The 16192-nt window shown below is 51.0% G+C and overlaps 1 protein-coding gene across 1 annotated transcript in view; it reads right to left on the bottom strand.

Annotated features, from left to right (window-relative positions):
* Nucleotides 1-16192, bottom strand: part of SSUH2 (ssu-2 homolog) — a 68756-nt gene that overhangs the window by 18095 nt on the left and 34469 nt on the right. The gene's annotated exons all lie outside the window — the stretch shown is intronic.

Raw genomic sequence — 16192 nt, 5'->3', positions numbered from 1 at the left:
TTTCCTCCCCTTGAACCTGGGCAGGCTTGTGACCGCTTCACCAAGGGAACACAGCAAGCAAAGAAGAGACTGCAGCTCCTACTTCTGGCCTCCTGAAGCCGTCCCTCTTGACGCCTGAGCTGCCAGGTAAGACATTAGACTATCCCACTGGAGAGGCCACGAGCAAATGCCCTGAGACTACGTGGGGAGGGGCCCAGTGGAGCCTGGCCTTCCAGCCACCCTGCCAAGCCACCAGGAACATGAGCAAAGCCATCTTGGACCCTCCAGTCCAGAGCAGCTGTCTGCTGAATACACTGAGGGACCCTTTCATGGACTGCATGTCTGCATCCCCCCAAATTCATATGTTGAAACCCACAGCCCCAGTAGAGCTGGGTTTTGGGGGGTTTCGTTAACACTTTAAAAAAATCTATTTATTTATTTATTTGTTTGTTTCTGGCTGTGTTGGGTCTTCGTTGCTCCACTTGGGCTTTCTCTAGTTGCGGCGAGCGGGGGCTACTCTTTGTTGCGGTGCGCGGGCTTCAGTAGTTGTGGCACACAGGCTCAGTGGTTGTGGCTCGCGGGTTCTAGAGTGCAGGCTCAGTAGTTGTGATGCACGGGCTTAGTTGCTCCCGGCATATGGCATCTTCCCGGATCAGGGCTCGAACCCGTGTCCCCTGCAATGGCAGGCGGATTCTTAACCCCTGCACCACCAGGGAAGCCCTTGTGAGGGGATTAGGTTTAAATGAGGTCTTACGGATGGAGCCCATGATGGGATCAAGGTCCTTATAAGAAGAGAAAGAGGCTAGGGCTCTCTCGCTCTCTCTACTATGTGAGCACCCAGTGAGAAGGCGGCTGTCTACAAGCCAGAAGTGGGCCCTCACCAGATGCTGGGTCTGCTGATGCCTTGACCTTGGACTTCCCAGCCTCCAGAACTGTAAGAAATAAATGCTTGTTGTTTAAGCCAACCCAGTCTATGGTGTTTTTGTTACAGAAGCTTGAACCAACACAGACCCTAATCAGTTACAACACGGAGCACCCACTGAGCCCTGCTGAAATTTCTGACCCACAAAATCATGAACTATATTAAAGTGGTTGTTGTTTTAAGGCACTAGGATGTGGGACAGTAGGTCATGCAGCTTCCTCCATCAGCCAGTCTTTACTCTGAGACTCTCCCCAGACCCACACAAGACTTTCTTGGAGTCACACCAGGGTCTCAGGCTCCCCTGCTGCCCCCTCTCCTCTCACAGGTGTCTGACCTACACTGTGGTCCAAAGACGGTCCCTGACTACGCCTGCCCCTTCTCCCCCTTTCCCTTCACAGGTCTCCAAGGGACGTCTGGCATGTCTCAGGCCATCCTGGTGTCTGCTTCCTGGATGACCCAAACTGACACACCAGCACAACCACATTCTGCCAATGTGACTCGCGCAAGATTGCCCAGCCGGTGAGTGATAGAGCTGGATTCAAACCAAGGTTCTTCTCTCTCCAAAGCTGGTGTTCTTTTCCAAGTACTTTTTACAAGGCAAACCCTATGGAAGAAGCACTGATTATATAACTGTTTTTAAAACCTCATCTTGATCTGTCAGGCTGTGACATCTATACATAGGGACGGAGACTCCAAGTAGGAAAGCATAATACTAGAACTGGCTCCTGGAAACTCAGGACTACTCACGAAGCACCTCCCACACCTGATGCCTCACCCCACCATCCCACCTAGAGGTGTGGAAGGCAGGGCGTCTAGCTCCACTTGACACGAGGAGTCTGAGCCTCAGAGAGGTTACTCCAGTACTCCTAGGGTGCACAGCGCTGGAGTTAGAGCAGGCCAGAGGCTCCTTGCTCCAGTTCCAGCCCAGTGGGCCACCTGTCAAACCTGTTCCGTGAAGTCCCCAGGCTGGGGGACAAGGATCCCTCAACTGTGTCTTTCTAGTGGCCAGCTGACCACAAGAAGTTGACTTTAAAGGGTGAGCTGATAAACAGTCAGTGGAAGGGGATTCTCTCTGCCTTAAGTCACTGAAGGCCACTTGGGTCAAACTTCCAGCTGATCGACCTCATCTCCGAGATCCTCCTCTTTTCTGCAGCTCTCTAAAACCTATAGCTCTTTATCACTACAAAAAATAAAGATATTATGTCCTGTTCTTTAGAGTTTTATAAAAGCAGAGGCCAGAAGAATAAGTAGATCTTGTTCAAAACCGGAACAGCTTAGGTTATCTGGAAGTAGAGATAAGACGCTGGACGGTGAAGAAGCCTGAGATTCTGGCATTCATGGCCGAGAACAGTGAGGGAGGAGGCGGTGTCATTGAAACAAATAAACAACCCTGCTCCACCACCCCTCCCCCATGAGGGGTGCACTTGTCCTCTGATGATAAGCACTACATATGCGTCTCTAAGGTTCTGTCTCCTTGCAGAAAACTTCCAAAGGAAGCTGAAATAGAAGAACGTTTGTGGATATAGAGAGTACCTTTCTTAGCAGGAAAGCTTATCTTTGTAAGCAAATGATTCTGCCAAGAAGCAGGTGAGAGGCCTGGGAGGCATGCGAGTGCGATGTAAAGTGACGTCATCCCAAAGCGGCAACGCCTGCCAATGTGTCCTGAAATCCCCAGGATGAGATTTCCCCCGGAATTATTCTTCGAACCTTGGTTCTCAATATTGTTTCGCTTCTAATAAGTTTATTAGCATTCTCTGCTACTCCAGCCACCAGGGACCCAGGGATCAGCAAACATTTTCTACAAATAGCCCGGTGGTAAACAGTTCAGACTATGGGCTGTACAGTCTGTCTTAGTTACTCACCTCGGCCGCAGTGCCCTGAAAGCAGCTATAGACAACAGACAACTGAATAAGTGTGGCTCGTTCCAATTCAACTACAAAACAGGCGGTGGGTCAGCTTTGGTCCGTGAGGCGTATTTTGCCCACCCTGACCTGACACCCACCTGTGCGGGGGCACTCTGAGGGAGATCCGGAAGGTGGCGGCTGGAATTTGAACCTGTCTGGGGCAGGGTCCATGCAGTGTCTGTGAGCGCAGTTAAAAGAATTAAAGGTGAGGGGCAGGGTTGGACTGCAGCCAGGGTGGGGATGGGGGTGACTGCACTCAGAATCCCTGGGCATTGTGTTTAGGAACCCGGGCTCCGATATGCTGCCGTCTGAGCCAGGTAACACATGGCACTGTGCCAGACACGCATCCTCCCAGCACTCAACTCTTCCAGCTGGGAAAGAGAGCGGGTGGTATTAGGGCCCACCTAACGAGACAATGTGTATACAGCTCTCAGCCCCGAGCCTGGCATGTAATAAATGTTCGGTCAGTGCCTTGGACCGAGGAGGGCGGGTCTTCCTCTTTCCTGGTGCTCCTTTAAGCCAGTGCACAAGAGTGAAAATGTCAAGCGTGGAAAGAAAGGCAAGGCCATCACAGCCCCCTCCCCTGGGAGGGCCCCCGCCTGCCCGGAAGTCTTGTCTCCGCTGGGGCATCAGTGCTCCCCTGGACAAGAAGACGCCACGTGGCTGCTCTGTCCTGCTGGAAACCCAACAACAGTGCAGGAAGACGGGAAGAATGAGAGGCGGGGCACTCAGAGCTCCATCCATCAACTGGGAGCCACAATGACCTCTGGCAACTCATCAGAGCTAAATTAAACTCCCCATTATGTTGTGGACGAAAATAAAGGCCTCCAGGCTGAAGCACGGGCAGACACGTCATTTCCTGGGCAGATCTCAGCGGGCACAACAGGAATGCGGACGTCACGGGACATTGTGTGGCGCCCAGCGTGGGGTGCTCCGATGGGGGCCACCAGCCGTGTCACCATTTCCACGGTGTTGGGCTGAGTTCCAGGGTGGCCGTCCAGCTGGACCACTGCCCCCTAATTCACGCACTGCCTCGGTGAGGGACGCTCCATGATCTCTCTTGCACCTCATGACAACCACTATTTTCCCCATTTAGTAGAAGGACGAGATGAGGCTCAGAGATGTGATTTGAGACAGCAAAAGCTCACAGGCGCATAGCAGAGACAGAAACAGTACTTAGAACTCAGAGCCTGACTCCAAGCCCCAAGGCCTTTCTACTCGGGTGAATACCCCAGTGCTCCAGGCACACACGTCGAGTGGTTGCCGAGAGAGCTTTGCAAAGTGCCACCCAGGTCGTGTTTCTGCTCACCAGACGCCAGCTATTTTTCTTTTGTATAGGAAGGAATTTTTCTGGTGGAGAAAGGCACAATTCGTGGTTAACCCCCTTATCTTTCTCTTTTTTTTTTTTTTTTGGCGGTACGCGGGCCTCTCACTGTTGTGGCCTCTCCCGTTGCGGAGCACAGGCTCCGGACGCGCAGGCTCAGCGGCCATGGCTCACGGGCCCAGCCGCTCCGTGGCATGTGGGATCTTCCCGAACCGGGGCGCGAACCCACATCCCCTGCATCGGCAGGTGGATTCTCAACCACTGCGCCACCAGGGACGCCCTATCTTTCTCTTTTTAAAATGCCATTCCCTTGATTTCAGGTGATCAAAGGAGTGCACGTCTCCTGCCCCTGATTAATCATTGTTAAAGCACTGAAATCTGACAGAGGTGGTGCTGAAAGTGACTTCCAAGTGGATGCAACACCCAGAATGTCCCTATCCATGCCTACTTCGGTACCAAACTATGTCACTGGAGGAAGATATTCTCTCTCTGAAGCTTCCCCACACTGTAGACTCAAAAACTAAGGGGACAACACTTTATTGACTGGGAAGGGTAACTCAACTGGCTAAAGTGGACAACCATCTCTCACCTAAGAAGGGACATTTAAATTATAGAAGTCAGGCTTCCCTGGTAGCGCGGTGGTTAAGAATCCACCTGCCAATGTAGGAGACACGGGTTCAAGCCCTGGTCCGCGAAGATCCCACATGCCATGGAGCAACTAAGCCCGTACAACACAACTACTGAGCCTGTGCTCTAGAGCCCGTGAGCCACAACTACCGACCCTTTGTGCCACAACTACTGAAGCACACACCACAACTACTGAAGCCCGTATGCCACAACTACAGAAGCCTGTGAGCCTAGAGCCCAAGCTCTGCAACAGAAGCCACCGCAATGAGAAGCCCACGCACCACAATGAAGAGTAGCCCCTGCTCACTGCAACTAGAGAGAGCCTGCACACAGCAACGAAGACCCAACACAGTCAAAAATAAACAATAAATAAATTTATTTTTAAAAAAAAGAAAGAAAAAGCTTTAAAAATAAATAAATAAATTACAGAAGTCCCATAGCAGGCTCCCTTTCTGAAACCAGGAGAAAACTTTACCTAGTTTCAGATTTCATCAATCTTGTTTCTAAAAACTCTCTGGACAATCTCACACCTTGCAGTAGACCCTAAATGCCGGCCTGAGGTTTGATTATGTTGGAAACCAGCACATAGGGTGACCCTACGGCAGAATCAGAGTTTTTAGAATTTTAAGGGAACTAAAAAGAGTTCACCTTCCTCTTACCTTGCTTACCAAAAAGCTTGATGCCAAAACAGAAACACCACGGTGGTAATATTTTCCATTAATAGCAGTTTAATTTTAAAGCTCTCGGGGACATAATCTGATAATTCTCTAGAGTCAACATTTACTCCATGCCTACTCTGGGCTGAGTGATATATTAGGCACTTTACATCCAATTAATCTTTTACCAGTTCTGCAAGATGACACCATCTCTATTTTTATTGGGGGAAATAAAGCTCAGAGAGGTCAAGTGACTTAGGCGAAGTCACCCAGCAATTAGAAGGCAGAGCTTGGATTTGAATCCAGATCTGACATAGCCCATGTCTACTACAACAAACTCCAAGAATAAACTGAAAGAATGCTAATGAGCAGTATTTTTTAAGAGGAAAGACTGCATTCGACTGTTAGTAGAAGCTTATCAGAATAAGGCTATGGATACACAGTTTCCAATATATCAGAGATCAGAGTCGGTCCTCCTCAAATACATGCTAAAATATCTAGGTACAGTCTCTCACTTCAATATGAAAAAGGACTCCAACAAAATTTAAACTGAGCTCTCTCAGATTAGCATGGGTTCATTTCATATCCCACTGCAGCTCTGAGGCTTAAAGCTCAGACACCCCAACATTAAGGACAGGAAAGAGTGTTGGGCCTGCAAAGGACCTTCAAAGTCACCAAGCTCGGTAACTCTGAAAATGTACTAGGGTCACGGGCCTCTCTGGGATTCAAGTGAAAGTTGTGGATGCCTTCCCCTCCCCCTCCCCCTCCCCCCCCCCCCACAAAGCCCACATACAGTATTTTGCCTTCACCTTCATGGTCCTCAAATTAAGAACTCCTGACCAATCTCCTTTTACAGATGGGGAAACTGAAGCTCAGAGAGGTTAAGTGACTTGACCAAGATCACAGAGCCAACTCACAGCAGGGCTAGGACTTGAACCCTAGCCTGCCAATTCCCAACCTGATACTCCCCACGTTGTCCATTCCAAACTCACTCTCCAACTTTCTTGTTTTAAAACACAGCACATTTCTTCTTAAAATACCACTTCCTTCTTCATCTCTTTAATTAGTTCTTAGATTCCATTGTATTTCCGTCCCACTAATGACAAGATGGGGTCACCTGGACTATGTTTCCTGAGCAGTAATGAACAAGTGAGCTTTTTGCTAGAGGGAGATCGTGCGTAAAGACCTTTCACTGACATTGCTTTAAAATTAACCTCATCTGGGCTTCCCTGGTGGCGCAGTGGTTGAGAGTCTGCCTGCCGATGCAGGGGACGCGGGTTCATGCCCCGGTCCGGGAAGATCCCACGTGCCGCAGAGCGGCTGGGCCCGTGAGACATGGCCGCTGAGCCTGCGCGTCCGGAGCCTGTGCTCCGCAACGGGAGAGGCCACAACAGTGAGAGGCCCGCATACCGCAAAAAAAAGAAAAAAAAAATTAACCTCATCTAAGAACTGATGCAACTCTGACTGAAATAAGAATCCTGAAATAAGAATCCAGGCTCACATTTGGCTTGGGCGGGGGAGGGGTAACTATCAATCGGAGAAAGGAAGGATAGAGAATCTAAGATTTGGACAGTGTTTCGTGGTTAGGGAGGAAAGTCCTCACCTTGGATTTCTACCTTCCTTTTCCACTGCCCCGAGGCACCTAATGGAAGAACAGCCTGCAGGCTGCAAACGGGCTTTACTGTGAAAGGAAGGAAGGAAGGAAGGGATGCTCTAGCAGCACAGACGCAGAACCAAGACAGTGCTGAGGGCAGCGGGGATATTTCAGCTCAGCCACCCACGGAGGGGGGCGCCCCTCTCCCTGACAGGCTGTACTTACTGTCACCGTCACTGAGATCCCTGTCCATCGTCGAGACGTCCAGCCAGGGAAGCGTCTGCCCTCCCAGTGGGCTCAGGCTGCTGGGATCTGAGGGACCACCCCAGGCCCCGCCCAGAACAGCGGGCCCATTGTTACCTGATCTGAATACAACAGAGGGAAACATCTGTGGGGAAGCCCCGAGGCCATCAGAGCGGCTGCTCTGGCCCCAGTCTACGGGTTCTTGGGGCTCCTCCTCACAAGACCCTCTACTTGCCGGGCTCGGCTGGCGCTCCTGATCACCTGCATCTTCACGCAGCCCTGAGATGGGCACTTTCATGGAACCCATCTTCCTGAGCTGGGATTCAGACTCTCGTCTGCTTGGCTCTCAGGTCAGAGCTCTCGACCCCCGTGCCACATGGCTCGTCTATAGGGAGGCAGGTTCCGGAGCGCTGGGCAGGCGGGGTGGGGGAGGGGGCAGAGAACGATGTAAAATGCAGTAACCGCAGGGAGGTTACGTCCCCAACGGCAAGGGGAGAGGCAGGTGGGAGCTCTCAAGTCGTGAGTGTCAACCTCCCGGGCTCGCTGGGGGAGAGTCGAGGCCGGGACGAAGAGGTGATGCTCCCAAGCTGCTCAGCACAGCATGGGCAGAGCCGGCTCCCAACCCAGGCTGCGTGGGCCGCTGATGTCACCACACCAGCCCAGCTCTCTGGGAGACATCTGTGGGTTTCTAAAGGCCTCTTCCTGAGCCTCCTGCATCAGGGCTCGAAACACCTGCAACCCCGACCCTTGCAAGACGACACAAGATCACCCCTCTCCTCTAGAGGAGTCTAAACCATGAGCACCTGGACCTGGGTCACCTGCTGGTGGAGGCAGAGGGCCCTGAGCTGGTACCACCTGCACCGCATCCTTGGCAGTGACGTTCACAGCCGGGCCTGGAGTTCTCTAGCCAGGACAGCCTCGCTCCGTAGGGCAAAGCATGTACCCTATGCCCTGCCTGCCCAGCCCAGCGATGCCCATGGGATGTGTCACGACGCCCACAGTGAAGACCGGCTGTCGCCTTCACCTGGGGAGTGCTGTGACTGATGTGTCCATGGCCTGGCTTCAATGGTCACACTGGGCACAGAGAGGGCTCCGAGGCGACCACAAAGCGCCCTCGGTCTCCCTCTGCTGCGCTAACCCTCCTCATTTACCGCCCGCCCTCAACAGAATGCTGGTGACAACCGTGAAAGCAGTAGTGATAATTTAACAAACGCTTCTTAAATACAGTCAGATGCTTCAACGCCCACAAATAGGTTTTTATGGTTGATCGGAGCACTAAATTCCTTAAACTTGAGAGTTATGTAAGTTTCATTACTGCATGTTCATGACAAAGACCGAGATCCTAATACAGCCTTTAATACCTTTAGACATTAAGCAATGATTTGAAGCCCTCGTAGAACTGTCCCCAGGTAACAGGATTACCATGGATGTGTATGCCTGGGTGTGTATTTTACTCTAAACATAACATGTGTGTGTGTCTATGTCTATGTCTGTGTCTGTGTGTATGTATAGTTGAGCCTAAACACGGTAGATGATAGATAAATACATAGACACATACATGGATAGACAGACAAACTACCTGTGGCTTAACTAAAACAATATACCACTATTACATGTTGAGTACTTTTTAAGAAACAATATATGCATGCCCAAAACCCTCCTCAGCATCTGAAAGAAAGAATCATAGGAAATTATTAAATGGCAAATAGAAGCACAGAATGTTAAACAGAGCTGAGCACTAAGGGGTCCGGAAGCCTTGAGGCTGCAAAAAGGCAGACAACCATGAGTTGTATCTTAGGAACCAGGGAGTGTTGATCAAAGGCAGTGAAAGTCCCTTGCTGCACACTAGTTAGATCACATAGTAATGGGATCATACATATCTCTTAAAATACATGGAAAGTGAACAAACCAACTGCTAGACCTTTCTAATCTTGCTTAGGCATCAAGACAGGAATGCTGTCTGCAACTACAATGGCACGCGTGAGTGGCTCGGGCCAAACAATGTAACCATCACCACCTAGTATTCAGATGTCAGGAGAAACGCGCATCATTCATTCTAGGCTCCAGGCCAGCATGAAGCTAACACTGGTTCCCACTTCCTGCTAGTATCAGAGGGGCTTCGGGGAGGGAAAGAGAAGCATCAGATGCGTTCCGGACACTTTACAGTCATTCTGTATCTGTGCTGTTGGTATCAAGAAGGGGGCGCTTTGAGCTCTTCTTCCTGAACCGGTCCACAGTAGTCCATGGATACGATCCATCATCACACTCTTCAGGTCTTACACATGGTTAAATACTCATGAGACATTTGTTGAATGAACATAACTGTCGAAGAGCTAACTCTATCCATTTACTGCTGTCTGAGAATCTCGTTTGTTCTTGGAAATAAAGGCTATTTGATCTCATAGTTTGGTCTCTGAGTCCTGAGGGTACCTCATGGCTGTGGGAATCATGTCAGGGCAGTATAGGGCTTTAGAAGAGAAACCAGACATCACAGTGCCTGGCTACAGCTGAATACGATGCTGAGAGACATTCCTAGAGGTCGGGCTCAGCCAGTACCTGCAAGTATTTACAGGGCTGTCCTGAGGAGGTGAGTCTCAGGACACTCATTCTACGAGCAGGCATGCTGGGAGCCGATCCAGGATGGGGGACCATTTCAACTTACCAGAGAGAAAATCTGTCTAGTGACAGATCCTTCCACTGGGTTGAGCCTCTCCAAAGAATATTAAAGCAGAAGCTTGCCGATAAAACCAAGTGGGCAGTAGTAGAACCCAACAGTTTATGACTTCAGAATCAATGTAAACTGGGTTCAAAATTCAAAGGTGGATGCTACAGCACGACAGTCCCTTTTTGGAGCATCCCCAGGGGACAGTGGAAGGAAATCCTCCTGGTGGGGAAAATTCTGAACAGTGCACCTGGCTGTGCATTTTGCCTGGAGGAAGAAATGGCCACAGATAACAGTCTATACCCCTGTTGTATAGCACAGGGAACTCTACTTCACTTCGCTATACAGTAGAAACTAACACAACACTGTAAAACAACTATACCCCAATTTTAAAAAAAAAAGAGTCTATACCAATTTATAGGCTATGGAAAATGGTTCTGCTGGATGGCCAGGAACTTTGGAAGGAATATCACTGGAACACTGATGACAAGGAGGTCTGGGAAACCCGTATATTGATAGATTTCTCTGAATGGGCAAAGAATACGAAAACATTTGTATCTCATGTTAATGCTCATCAAAGGGTAACTTCAGCAGAGGAGGATATCAATCATCCTTTAAAGTTGAGGTGTGACCCATCCCATGGGGACCAGTCAGGCTCCCTCTGCAGCCACTTCTGCCATTGCCTAGTGGGTCACAGTGGAAGGGATGCAGGTCATGCGTGGGCTCAGCAACATGGGCTTCCAATCACCAAGGCTGGCCTGGCTACTGCTGAGCGCCCAGTCAGCCAGGGGCAGAGACCAACACGGAGTCCCAATATGGTGACCAACCAGTTACCTGGTGGCAGGTTGATTACACTGAACAGCTTCCATCAGGGAAGAGGTAGTGCTTTGTTCTTCTGAAACAGACACTCTGAATATAAACGTGCCTTCCCTACACACCATACTTCTATCATCTCCAGAGTCTAGCAAAAAGAGCAGAGGCTGCATCCTCTAAGATGAAAGAAATCATCAGACCAGTCTGGATGAGAGACAGAGGTTTCTGGCAAGCAGGTCTCATGTTTAAGTCACCAGGAAGTTCACCAGATGCTCCTTCAACAGTTCAGGAAGTGCTTACTGTGTGCCCAGCCCTGAGAGGTAAACCAGGTAATTCCTGCCCTTGAGGAACTCCTGGTATTAAGTGGGAGACAAATTCATAACCAGGTACTTAAAATTCAGAGGCCCAAAGGCGGCAGCAGAGGAGCAGACAAGATGTTCTGGAACATCGAGGATCAGGTATTACGTGGGATACACACATTGGCACGGTAGTGGCAGAAAATGCACCGCCCACTAGGCACTCGTAACACCTCAACTGTCGGCTGAGTACTGGGTGAACTTCCTGGTTACTTAAACATCAGACCTCCTTGTGGGGGACCCTTGCCCCTCAGCCAGTCTGGGCGGTTGATCGCTTTGTATCAGAGGAGGCCGCTTCTGACAAGCACTGGCCCCTGCTTGCCTCCCCCTGTGACTACACCTCAGACCCCTGGAGGCCGTGGCTGGTTTTTCTCCCATCAACATGGCAGCCACCCAACATGGTGTTTGTCCCTGGCTTCCCAATTAATCTGCTGGGGCTGGTCCCAGGCTCTCGCTTCTCAGTCAATCAACAGGAATCACCAAGGGTCTTGTCAATATTACACATTCCCAGGCTCTGTCCCCAGAAATCCTGAGGTGGAAGCCTGGACTGTGTCTCCTTTTATAAGATCTCTTGATGATTCCAACTCAGGTGGTCTACACTTTAAAAACCGCTGACTTAAGCAACAGCAGAATTCAGCATCTTAACTTCCTTCTTACGAGTGTCATTTCAAGATACAATCAGTAGCAGATTAATGAGGCTACCCACCATCTACCTAAGATATTTTTCCTTTTGATGGGAGGCAGTTTCTTGGCCTCAAGATAAAGACATAATATTGGGTTAAGTTCTTTAGTGAGATCATTCTCCTATCAACCCACAGGTTTTCATTTTCCTCCCTCAAGGGCACAAATCTTGGGACTTCCCTGGTGGCGCTGTGGTTAAGAATCCGCCTGCTAATGCAGGGGACACGGATTTGAGCCCTGGTCAGGGAGGATCCCACATGCCGCGGAGCAACTAAACCCGTGCGCCGCAACTACTGAAGCCCGCGCTCCTAGAGCCCGTGCTCCACAACAGGAGAAGCCACGGCAATGAGAAGCCTGCACACTGCAACAAAGACCCAACACAGCCCCAAAAATTAATTAATTACTTTTTTTTTAAAAGGCACAGATCTTACAGGGGTAACAGCAAGCACCGCAGTGAGAACAGGTGAAGCTTTTTAGAATCACCGAGCGTTTTCAGATGTTCTCTCATTTGCTGGCAGCCTCAACCTGAAGCATCCTAGGACATTCAAGTACAGAAGCCCTACCTATTTCATGTCTCCTCTCCTCTTCTGAGCCCGGACAGCTGCCATAACCACATGGTGAGCTGATGGCATCAAGAATTCACCCAGAAATTCAAATTATTCAGGATTCAGCCATTCTACACGTAGATAAACAGAAAGGCTCAATTCCAGTCAAAGCAAATTGTTTTCATGAAGGTGGTGGTGGTTATACAGCACTTTAACTTTTTTATTGTGCACGTAACATAAAATTTACCATCTGAACCTTTTTTTTTTTTTTTTTTTTTTTTTTGCGGTACGCGGGCCTCCCACCGCTGCGGCCTCTCCCGCTGCGGAGCACAGCCTCCGGACGCGCAGGCTCAGCGGCCATTGCTCACGGGACCAGCCGCCCCGCGGCACGTGGGATCCTCCCGGACCGAGGCACGAACCCGCGCCCCCCGCATCGGCAGGTGGACTCCCAACCACTGCGCCACCAGGGAAGCCCCCATCTGAACCATTTTTAAGTGTACAAGTTCAGTGGTATGAAGTACATTCACATTGTACAACCGTCACCACCATCCAGCCACAGAATTTTTTCTTCATCCCCAGCTGGAACTTTGTACCCATTAAGCAGTAACTCCCCAATCCCTGTTCCCCACAGGGCCTGGTAATCACCATTCAGCTTTCCATCTCTATGAATCTGACTACTATAGGTATCTCACAGAAGTGGAATTGTACAGTATTTGTCATTTGGGGACGGGCTTATTTCACTTATCACGTAGGGTCTTTTTATTAAAATTTATTTATATTTGGCTGCATTGGGTCTTCATTGCAGTGCATGTGCTTTCTCTAGTTGCGGCGAGCGGGGGCTACTCTTCATGGTGGCGCGCGGCCTTCTCACTGTGGTGGCTTCTCTCGTTGCGGAGCACGGGCTCAGGCGCGGGGGCTTCAGTAGTTGCAGCATGCGGGCTCATTAGTTGTGGCGCACGGGCTTAGTTGCTCCGCGGCATGGGGGATCTTCCCGGACCAGGGCTCAAACCCATGTCCCCTGCATTGGCAGGTGGATTCTTAACCACTGCACCACCAGGGAAGCCCCTCATATAGGGTCTTTAAGGTTCACCTATATTGTAGCATGTATTAGAATTTCCTTCCTTTTTAAGGCTGAACAGTATTCCTTTGTATGTTTACACTACAATAATATTCCTCTGTATGTTTATATCACCCTTCCATGGACAATTGGGCTGCTTCCACCTTTTGGCTACAGCAAATCATGCTGTTAGGACCATGGGTGGACAAATATCTCTTCAAGACCCCACTTTCAGTTCTTTTGGGTATATACCAAGCAGTGGAATTGCTGGATTGTACGGTAATACTATGCTTAATGCTTTAAGGAACTGCCATGTGATTTTCCACAGCAACTGTAACATTCCCAGCAACAGTGCACAAGGGTTCCAATTTCTCCACATCCTCACCAACACTTGCTTTCTGTTTATACAGTACTTTACAGTTTACAAATTATTATTACCTCCACTTGACAGATATTTTTAAAAGGCTCAGAGATGTGACGTGACCTGCCCAGGATCACACAGTAAGGAGCCAGGCCGGAGCCTCCTAACTCCTGGTGCTACATTGTCCCCCTGCCACACAGCTACATGTGAGCACTGGCTCCAAATCCAGTCTCACTCTTTCCAGATGTGGGTCTTGCCCCACCAACTACAGAGCTCTCACCACTCACTCACTTGTCCATCCAGTGAATACTCCCTGAGCATCTACTAGGAGCCAGGCCCTGCCCCAGACCCTCTCAACAGCCCATGTAAATAAACCTGAATCCACCCAGAACCCCCGAGGGAGCCAAGACTGCCCAACAAAGGAATTCTACCCCACAGGGCCTGGCAGCTGCGATAACATTGTTCCTGGCTTATCGGCAGGCTGGGTGGATGGAGACCAGTGGTGCCCATGGCAGGAATCGAGGACGGAGGGGAAGAGAATGGTCTTGACACAAATAAGAAATGTGCCCACGTGGGAGGTTCCTGGAACACTGTGCCCAAGCACCCTCCTCTCCCTGGGAGCCAGGGAAATTGGCACATCCCTTCAGGGTCCAATCGTGAGCTCCCAGCTGCAGGGACAGAAAAGGGACTGAGATCGTTTGAAGCCTCCCAAATGCCAAGGATGAAGGGAGATGCTTTCATAGGTGTCTTCCCACCTAAGCCCTTACAGAAACATGTAAGGTAGATATTGTTCTCTTTATAGGTGAAGAAGCAAGGGCTCAGAGAGGGTGAGTGACTTACCCAAGGTCACACAGCTCATGTATGGCAGAGGCAGGATTTGAACAAGATCTGTTGGCACCAAGGCCCTCATGTAGACTACCAACAATTCCACACATTACTACCTGTCATTGTTAGAATCTGGGGGAAGAGAGAATGATGTGGTTTTCACTGACCTGGCTAGAAAATGGCTCCATCCTTGTAAGCCTGGCTACCCAATCAACCAAACAAGTAAACCACAGAGGAAAGTTTTCATGGAAGAAAGTGAAACTCTGAGGCTGTCAATTCCCTGGCCTTCAGAAGGTCACTCTTCCAGCTTCCCTTTTCTCACGGAGTGCTGATAATCTGAACCTCTGTCTCCCTGACAACAGAAGAGCCGTACTTCAACAAGTGTCCCTCCCTGGTCTTCCTGCAGGTTCCCGAGGGTCACCCACGATGCACTAATCCTCGCTGTGTGTGCTGCCCCTCGGCACCTTGGCCGGATGCCCCTGGGTTCTCCCTTCCACGTCCTCCGGGTCTCTGCTCACCATCCCTTACCATCTTGACTTAAGTGAGACCCCTCCTTCAAGTCTCTAGAACCGGGCTGCCTCACTTTACAAAATTCAGCTGCAGAAACTATGGAACACAAAGGAAAACCTAACCCGGAAGTCGGACGCATCACAGCTGCAGGGTTCCATCAACCTTGACTCTCCAGGGAACCCCAAACTCGCCAACTCTTGTAACAGACCCTGGCGTGCCACTGTCTTACAAGGGCCTGGCCACGTCCCCCAGTGGATGGGGGGTGGGGGTCGCTGCGCCGCAACCCCAGGTCCCTCAGGACTTACTCCCCAGCCCGGGGGCATCCCCGCTCAATGCCCAGAGGGAACCCTTCTGGAATGGCCCTGGGCAGAAGGGAGCTGCCCGGCCCCAGGGCATGCCCCACCCTCCGGAGCGCCCCAGGTCCAAGGACCGGTCCATGCAAGGCCGGCTTGCCCGAAATCGGGGCAACTCTGAAGGGACCCCCGACCGCGGCCCCTGAGGGAATCAGCTGAGGCCTTCGCTGTGACTGCCCTGCAGCTCCAATCCCCTCCCCACGGGCCTGCCGCCTCTGCTCCCTCCCAGGACCTACGGGATCCCCGGAGCACCGCCCTCAATCCACACACCACCACCCCCTGACCCCCTCCCCCACCCGTCTCTAACTCTGGGGGCCTGGACTCACCTTGTGTCCGTCAGCACTCACTCCTGGGTGACCTCATGTCGCTCCCAGACCACAACCGACTTCCAACTTTGCACCCTCCTCTGAGCTCCAGGCCCCTCTCCAGCTGGGACATGTCCGCTCAATGTAACAGACTCTCCAGCTGAACTCCTGACCCCTGTCCCCCCCACTCCCCGCCTGCCACTCCCCTCTGCTCCCCACAGAGCACGTCACATCTACTGTCCGGGTCGCGTCACAGTGTGGCCACTTGCTCCCACTGTGTACACTGCGCCCCTCCTCCTCCTCCCGGGGTCCTGCTGCTGCTGCTTGCCTCCCTGCACCTCTCCGAGCCTCTGCTAGACAAAGCCCTCAGACGCATCCTTCTATACCTGCAAGTCACGTGACGGCCCTCCTCTGTTCAACATGCCCCTGGCCGCCATCTCACAGGTCCTGAAAGCTGAGCCCTTGCCGTGGCCTG

The sequence above is a fragment of the Leucopleurus acutus genome, assembly GCF_964270905.1.
Source record: "Leucopleurus acutus genome assembly, chromosome: 10".
NCBI classification, from domain to species: Eukaryota; Metazoa; Chordata; class Mammalia; order Artiodactyla; family Delphinidae; genus Leucopleurus; species Leucopleurus acutus.
The sequence above is the reverse complement of the archived record's forward strand: the minus strand, read 5'-3'. Positions and strand labels throughout refer to the sequence as shown.